General features: G+C 41.2%; 1 long non-coding RNA gene across 1 annotated transcript in view; it reads left to right on the top strand.

The window, feature by feature from the left end:
• LOC123522235 overlaps positions 1 to 7820 on the top strand; it is a 16754-nt gene that overhangs the window by 3371 nt on the left and 5563 nt on the right. The window contains exon 2 of the long non-coding RNA XR_006680517.1: positions 1461 to 1516. This is a non-coding gene — a long non-coding RNA (uncharacterized LOC123522235). The remainder of the gene's footprint in view (positions 1 to 1460; positions 1517 to 7820) is intronic.

Genomic DNA, 7820 nt, shown 5'->3' with positions numbered 1-7820 from the left:
CTACAGCACATTCACCCTCCGTCTATGATGCAGTCTAAATTTCTCTTCGTAGAAAACAGTTCCCTAAATGATAATCAAATCTGTACAGTGGACATTTTCTATTTAAATTAGTCCATGTCGGGATGTTCAAGAAGAGCGAAAGTCATTCAAAATGTGATTGGGTCACTTTTATTTTGTACAACAGCTATAAAATTAAAAAGGGCATCTTACTTTTAATATCAGAAGCAGGACTTGGAACCGTGCAGTGTGGTTGCAGGTCACTTACAGCCAATGGAGCGACACTAGAACAGATACGAAATTTTGAAACTCGGGTGACCCGGAACGCTTGCTGGAATAGGAGAAACTTTCCCGTCAAAGCCCTGCCAGAAACTTAACTCTCCCTCTTAGAAAACCAGGGCAGCATGTGTGTTGCTTAGCAACCAGATGTCCTGACTGGCTGAGTCCAAAACCAGAATGCCTGCCTGGAAGATGGTGGCCCAGGGCTCGACTGTGGCTCCCCAAGCCAGTGCCGCACCTCCCGCTCTGTGCCTCTCCAGTTTCCCTGCCACGGCTGTGCCCTGTAATTGTCCCCGTTCTGTACTAACCGCATTGAAAAGATTTGGGTCTGTTTCGGTTTTGCTGAGTAGGCCACGGCTGAATTCATCAGAAGTGGTTCAAAGTCCTCGTCTAAAGATGCAACGTGCTGTTAGGGGTTTTGCTTTGTCTTTCACATAGTGGGATATGAGCAATTGTTCTGTGATTCTGCAAGAGCTTCTTTTACTCATGTCTCTGTTTTACTCTGCCAATGCTTATTCAGTTGAGATTGTTGGGGGAAAGAGAAAAGATCAAACCTTGCAGTAGGGAATGGAATGGGCAAGAAGTGTAAATTGAAGACTTTTCAAACATGTACAATGCTATAGTCTCGCTGTGTGTGTGTGTGTGTGTGTGCGCGCGCGCGCGCACATGTATTGTGCACATTAAATGCTCCCGGGTGAGAAAGATGAGACTTTGTGAACCGGTAAAGGTCTGCACGTTTGGAAATTCTCTCTAGGGTTGCTGTGAGTTGGGTTCCACTTGATGGCAGTGGGTCTGGTTTTATTTTGATTTTTTTGTAGCTCTCAGCAGAGCTGATCCATTAACAGATTGGAAAATCTTTTCTTTGATTCTGAAGATTGCTGTAACTGTTACTGTACTTGATTTGTGAGCATTGGCTGGCTTTCCACCTTCCTGTTTCATAACCTTTTGTTTCATTTTCAAATCAGTCCTTCTCCTTTCCCTGTGGCTGCTGCCATCACTCCTGCTCGTTTTGCTGGGCTGGGCGCCTTGCTGGGCCTCAGGGTAATAATTTGATAGATAATGATCTGCTCTGTGAATCGTCACTCCAATTGCAATTAAAAATATAAAAGCACCCATTTGTGATTCTAGCATACGCGATTCTTCATCCAGGAAACTGACATCTCTTATTTTCTACCTTCTCGCAGTGTACCAGCTGCAGCAGGAAGCTCCTCACCCTCGGAGGATGACCTGTACTAGTGAGGTAGGTGCTTAGAGACCCTATGCTGGTGCAAAGTTTCTCCATCTTGTTTGCCCAACTTTGACCTTTCTCAGCGACGTGCTTCTTTGTGGGATCATTTGTGCTGGGTGACATTATAAAATCACAGCTTGAACACATTTGAAAAAATGGCTCTCACTTGATGTACCGGGAACACAGTATGAAAGTTAACAATATTGTTTCTAGTAATATATTTTTTTCAGTTCATTCGTACATTGTTCTTCCATTGCTAGTTCCTTATTTTAAAAACATTTTACTCGCTTTATCTTCGGAAACAAAAGGTTGAAGACTTTGCTGTAGCACTTGTTAAATTAATTTTTCTTTGGAAAGAAAAGATTCATATCATGATTTCTAAAACCTGAGCAAAAGAGACGAACAGACATCTTACCAAATACAGATTTGATATGTAACAACCTGTGAAAAGGTATTCAATTGCACTCATGATAAGAACAATGCAGATTAAAGCACACAAACAATTGTTTTTTACCATCGCGGAAGCTCAGCACTTGGTTGGCATGCCTACGAGAAGCCAGGCGCCCCTCACACCTCCGGAGTGGGAATGTGAGGAGGTACTAATGTTATGGATCGGATTATTCTCCCCAAGCATGTGTTGAAAGGGCTTTCTTTTGTAAGCGAGCAGGATTACATGGAGGGGAAGAGACTAGCCACGTGTTTGCCAAGGAATCTGGGAGTAGAAGCTGAGAAGAGACAACAGTGTTTCCACAGAGCCGAGAGGGCGAGAAGCTTTCTTTGCCTAGTGCCGGTCTCTGGATTTGAACTTCCAACCTCCTCAAGTGGGAGAAAATGAGTTTCTCTTAGTCAAAGCCATCTTCCATCATAGCAGTACTAGATCATCCAGACAACTAACATCATGAGAATTTGGTAAAATCTAACAACACCCTGTGTGCATTTACTCAGGCCTAGTTCTAGGAAGTGACCACGATGAGGTAGCTGCATAAACATGGAGTGACATGGGTTCCTAGTTTCCCACTGTAATGTTTGTAAAACACAGTACTGGAAGTCACCTACAATGTCTGCTCATAGGAGACGGATCGAATGAACATTTATACTAAAAAGAATAAGGATAAATGATACCACTGGGCCAAATTGAAATGACTGCCCAATACAAAACGGATAGGCGATATAGTTCCTTTTTAGAAGGAAAAAGGGGCAGCTTTTACATATGCAGATTTTTGTTTTTAAAGAAACGTGGGGAGAATGAAACCAGAGACCAGTGGAAATAATCATCCGTAAGGGCAGGGTGAGAACAGGGTGAAGGTGTAGGGATGGGAGGGAGACTTCTCCCAGGACACTTTAAAAGTACATTGTAACTTGATCCTATTCAATAAAAGAGGCGAAATATTTCAAGCAGGAGAAGAATACAATTAGATTAGGCTTAGAAAGGGTATTCTAATACATTGTGGAAACTGGATGAGGGAGATGGACAAATTGGAGACAAAAAGACTAGTTTAAGGGTCTTTACAATAATGTTGACTAATATTGAAGGAAAACAGGAAGCATCAAAAAAGATAGAAGGGATACACGTAGTTGTTGAATTAAAAAAGATTTGGTCCCTGTTCAGCCGTTTCGGGAGGTAGCACATGATCAAGCACTGATAGTACTGAAGGAGGAAGTGCAGGCCACCTTGGTGGCATTGGCCATGTAAACGCAGGGGTCCAGGCTTGATGGGAAACCAATTCAGATGTTTTAACCAAAGGATGTGGTGCTGGAGGCTTGCACTTTGTGTACCAAGATATTTGGAAGACAGCTACCTGGTCACCTGCCTGGAAGATATCCACATTTCTGCCCTTGCCAATGAAAGGTGATCCAACCAAATATGAAACCATATCATTAATATTACAAATGATATCATCAATATAATCAATAATACACAAGTTAAAAAAATTGCTAAAGATAATTTTAAAATGGTTATTGAAATCAGTACATCGACAGGGAACTTCCAGAAATTCAAGCCAAATTCAGAAGAGGATATGAAATTAGGACTCTCATTGCTGAATGTCAGATAAATCTTGGCTGAAAGCAGAGAATACCTGAAAGAATTGCATTGTGTTTTAATGACTATGCAAAGGCTTTTAACTGTATGACTCATAGCAAATTATGGATAACATTTTGAAGACTGAGAATTCCAGAACACTCGATTGTGCTCCTGAGAAACCTGTCCACAGTCCAAGAAGAAGTCATTCCAGCAGACCAACGGCAAACTCTGTGGTTTACGATCAGGCAAGCTGTGTGCCAGAGCTGTTTCCTTGTACCGTACTGATTCAATCTGCATGCTGAGCAAATAGCCCAAGCAAGTGGATTGTATGAAGAACCCAGCATCCGGGTGGGAGAAAGGCTCATTAACAGCCTGCAATATGCAGATGGCTCATTTTTACTTGTGGAAAGTGAAGAGGATTCGAAGAGCTTATTAATGAAAATCAAGGACTTAAGCTTTTAGTATGGATTACATCTCAATGAAAAGCAAGGCAAATATCCTTATGATTGGGCCAATAGGTAGCATCACAATAAATGGAGAAAACATGGAAGCAGTCAATGATTTCAGTTTGGATCCACAATCAACACCCAGGGAAGGAACAGCCAAGGAATCATATGATGCAGTGCACGAGGCAAATCTGCTGCAAAAGGCCGGCCTCTTTTACATGCAAAGATGTCAGCTTGAGGGACACCTGGCGCGACCCATGACATTTTTGATCATGTGGTGTACATGGGAGAGCTGAATACGTAAGAAGAAAGGCAGAAGGAGAATTGAGGCATTTGGGTGGTGGCGTGGGCGAAGATTGTGGAAGTACCATGGACAACCAGAAGAATGAGCAGAATCATGAACATCTTGGAAGACCAATCAGAGTGCTCTTTAAAGACCACGATGGAGAGACTTTGTCTCCTATGCTATGGACATGTTACCAGGAGGGACCCAGTCCCTGGGGAGGAATGTCATACCGGCAAAAGTAGAGAGCATCGGTAAAAATGTGGGGGACCCTAATGAGATGGATTCACACAGGCTCAAGCATAGCGACTGTGAGGGTGGCCCGGGGCCAGTCGAGGTATGTGGGGTCTCTAGTCTTTCATTGTCCTTGAGTTGTTCGACAGCTGTCAATTGTAAATGATGTCAACGCAAAGGCATTTCGTCTATAGAGAAACATGGGATGCTTTCAGCAGTAGAGGTTCAGTGTTACCGCTTCCCCACTCGCAGCACCCCCCCCCCTGTGGAAAATGAGTGTTGCCTTCATTTGCACACTCACTTAAAAATTCTGGTCATAATATGTCTGCTCTTCTGATTGTCTTTTGAACTGGTTCTCTCAAAGATTAATGAGAGGAATAGAATGATTAATGAGTAGAATTTAAATCTGGAACCTGTGAGTATTTTTATCTCAGTCTGGGAGTCATGATTTTTCTTAACATTCCCTTAGTAGTTACCTTTTTCTGAAAATTACCTTTAGTGATTGTTATGTATGCTTGTTTATTTTTCATATAATGATAGCACATAATTTGTAATGAGAAACTTGATAGGTTCCTCGTTTTGATTTACATGCTGAAGTCGTGTACATAGAGCTTTCCATGCCTGTTTTTCTTAGCCTGTGTGGCTTTTTGTTTTTGCTTGCTTTAACAAAGGAAATTAAAATTGATTCTAGAGTCCAGCGTTGGCAGATTCACTGACCTTTAATACAGAATCTATTCCTGTAAGACTGCAGAAAGCAAATGCCAAATGTAAATGCTTTACACTCCCCTCCCTCTGTTTCTCTGAATAACTGAATCATTACAAAAAATACCAAACAAACTCTCGACACTTGAAAGTTAGTATTGGTATTCTTCAGTATATTGTTCTCAAAAACCCAGACTTGCTGCCACGAGTCGATTCAGACTCAGAGCAACCTGATAGGATGCAGTAGAACTGCTCCCGTGAATTTGTAAGAGTAAAAAGCCTCATCTTTCTCTTGTGGGGCTGCTGGTGATTTCGAACTGTTGATTTTGTGGTTAGCAGCACGTAACCCACTGCGCCTCCAGGGTTCTCATTGTTGTCAAGTCACTTCCGATCTTGGCGACCCTGCGTACAATGGAAGGGACACAGCCTGGTCCTGCGCCATCCTCACCATTGTTGTGTTAGCGCCCATTGTTGCAGCCACGGTGTCGGCCGTTTCCTCTAGTGCTTTCCTGCTTTCCACTGACCCCGACTTCACCAAATCCTGGGTCTGGTCCATCCTGGGAAGGTGCTCAAAAGACGTGAGATGAAATACTGCCATCCTTGCTTCTAACGAGCATTCTGTATTTCTTCCGAGCTAGATTGCTCTCTGGAAAAACAAAAGAAAATAGAACTGTTTGGCCAAGAAAATCAGATTCTTCCTTAACAGTTTCACCCTAACTTTTAAGAAACATCATAGAGATTTCCAGACTAAACATAAAATGAAATTGCCTGCCCACATTCCCCATCTTTTATGGTGTGAGCTAGTAGTCAACTAATAGTGAATGTTTGTGACTTTCGATTCCATCAGTACCACACTCTGCCAAGAGCTGTGGTAATGTTGGGGGAGATTTCCTAACTGTTATGGTGGCATTGTGCAGACCAGTGGGCATTGGCCAGGGATGGGCTTTTGAAAAACCCAGTAACTTCTTTTGAGTTCCTGTTTTGAACGATAGTCATAGGAAAGGGCATCGTAATGAAAACAGAAAGAAGGAAGGAAGGAAGGAAGGAAGGAAGGAAGGAAGGAAGGAAGAAAGAAAGAAAAGAAAGAGGTCTGTAACAGGTCAGCAGTTTGAAACCACCAGCCACTCCGAGGGAGAAAGACAGGCTCTCTCCTTCCCTGCAGAGGGAGGTCCTCGGAAGCCCTGGGGCAGCGCCACCTGCCGGGGTTGCCGGGAGTCAGCACGCCCTCAGCAGAAGTGCCTCAGTCCCACAGTTCCCTCGGTTGGGGTGAGTGGAAGGGAATTATAGCCTGCGTAACTTTTACTGTTTTCAGATCTGTTTTTGTTCAAATTTCCTTTTAAACAAGTTGTTTTGGGATTTGTAGAAAACGAGAGAAGGAATAAGCCCTTAACTGGAAGGAGTGCAGTTTGATGAGTTCGATCAAGATGTTTCGGGATTGAACAGTTCACTGTGTATAAAACTGTACATGTGAAGTTAATGAGTTCATCGATATTTAAAATAGTATCCAACGATTTATCTGCTGTTCAGTAGTTTACTGATTTCCCATAGTGTACTACATACTTTATGTCATATTCAATAATACCAGTTTGATTTAAACCTTTCCTTTCTCTGGTAGCATGGCATACGACATTTACACAAACCCAAGTGTCAACCATTTTAAGCACATATTTTATTTTTTAGTAGAATTTTGCTGTTCTTCTCATTCCTAATTTTTTCTATCCATGATAGAATATCATGAAAAAATGTTAAGTTTTAAGTATAGAAAACTGGAGAACGTGAAGCATATAATTCAACCTAAATACTCATTTCATATCTCAAGGTACTCAACGTATCTTACTTAGTCATATTCATTTCCAGTGGTTGTATTCTGAAAATATCCTTTCATTTCTTACAGACTTTTAAAGCTTTGAAACATGTACAAACAGTTTATGGGAAAAGAGAATGAAAAGATAATGGAATCTTCTTTGAACTTTTTGAAGCCTCCCTGTTTATTTATTCTTGCATGTAAACATTAAATTCCTAGTTTGCTGTATTTACAAGGAAATGACTTTAGCATCATTAGCAATCATAGTTATAGTTTGAACGGACTCTTTCATTACTCTATTAGAGTAATCACTACTGCCTGTGAGTTTGAAGACTATGCTAAATCAGTACTTAATTAATGATATCTTAGACAGTAAGCAGCAAAACATCTAATTGCTGACTAGATAAGAGAGAAAAAGAATTCATTTAAATATAACTTTTATTTGACATTTTCATTATAACAATGCAGAAGAGATTCACTTGTGTGAATTTTACTGTGGACATGCTGCTTATTAATCACCAGTATTTACCTAACTTCCTTTAGTCCAGAGAATAATTTTTGGTATAGCAGAGTAATTATTTAGCAAAATGAGGCTCAAAACATTTGTGTTATGACGATTCATTAGACAGTTGAGAAAAGCTTACAATGGACTTAATGTGGAATTATCAGATAGTATAATCAGAATTTCAGTGTTTGTCTTGGATATAAAGATTTATAGAGTACATCCAATAAAGAATTTAACTTTGCCTCCAAAGGAGCCCCAGCATTTTGCCTATGACTTTGGGGGGTAATCTCTATATCCTTGCAATGTCATCCCATAGGGT

This window comes from Echinops telfairi, unplaced genomic scaffold, assembly GCF_000313985.2.
Source record: "Echinops telfairi isolate 266 unplaced genomic scaffold, ASM31398v2 ScPeMD7_3;HRSCAF=10, whole genome shotgun sequence".
NCBI lineage: Eukaryota > Metazoa > Chordata > Mammalia > Afrosoricida > Tenrecidae > Echinops > Echinops telfairi.
The sequence above is the reverse complement of the archived record's forward strand: the minus strand, read 5'-3'. Positions and strand labels throughout refer to the sequence as shown.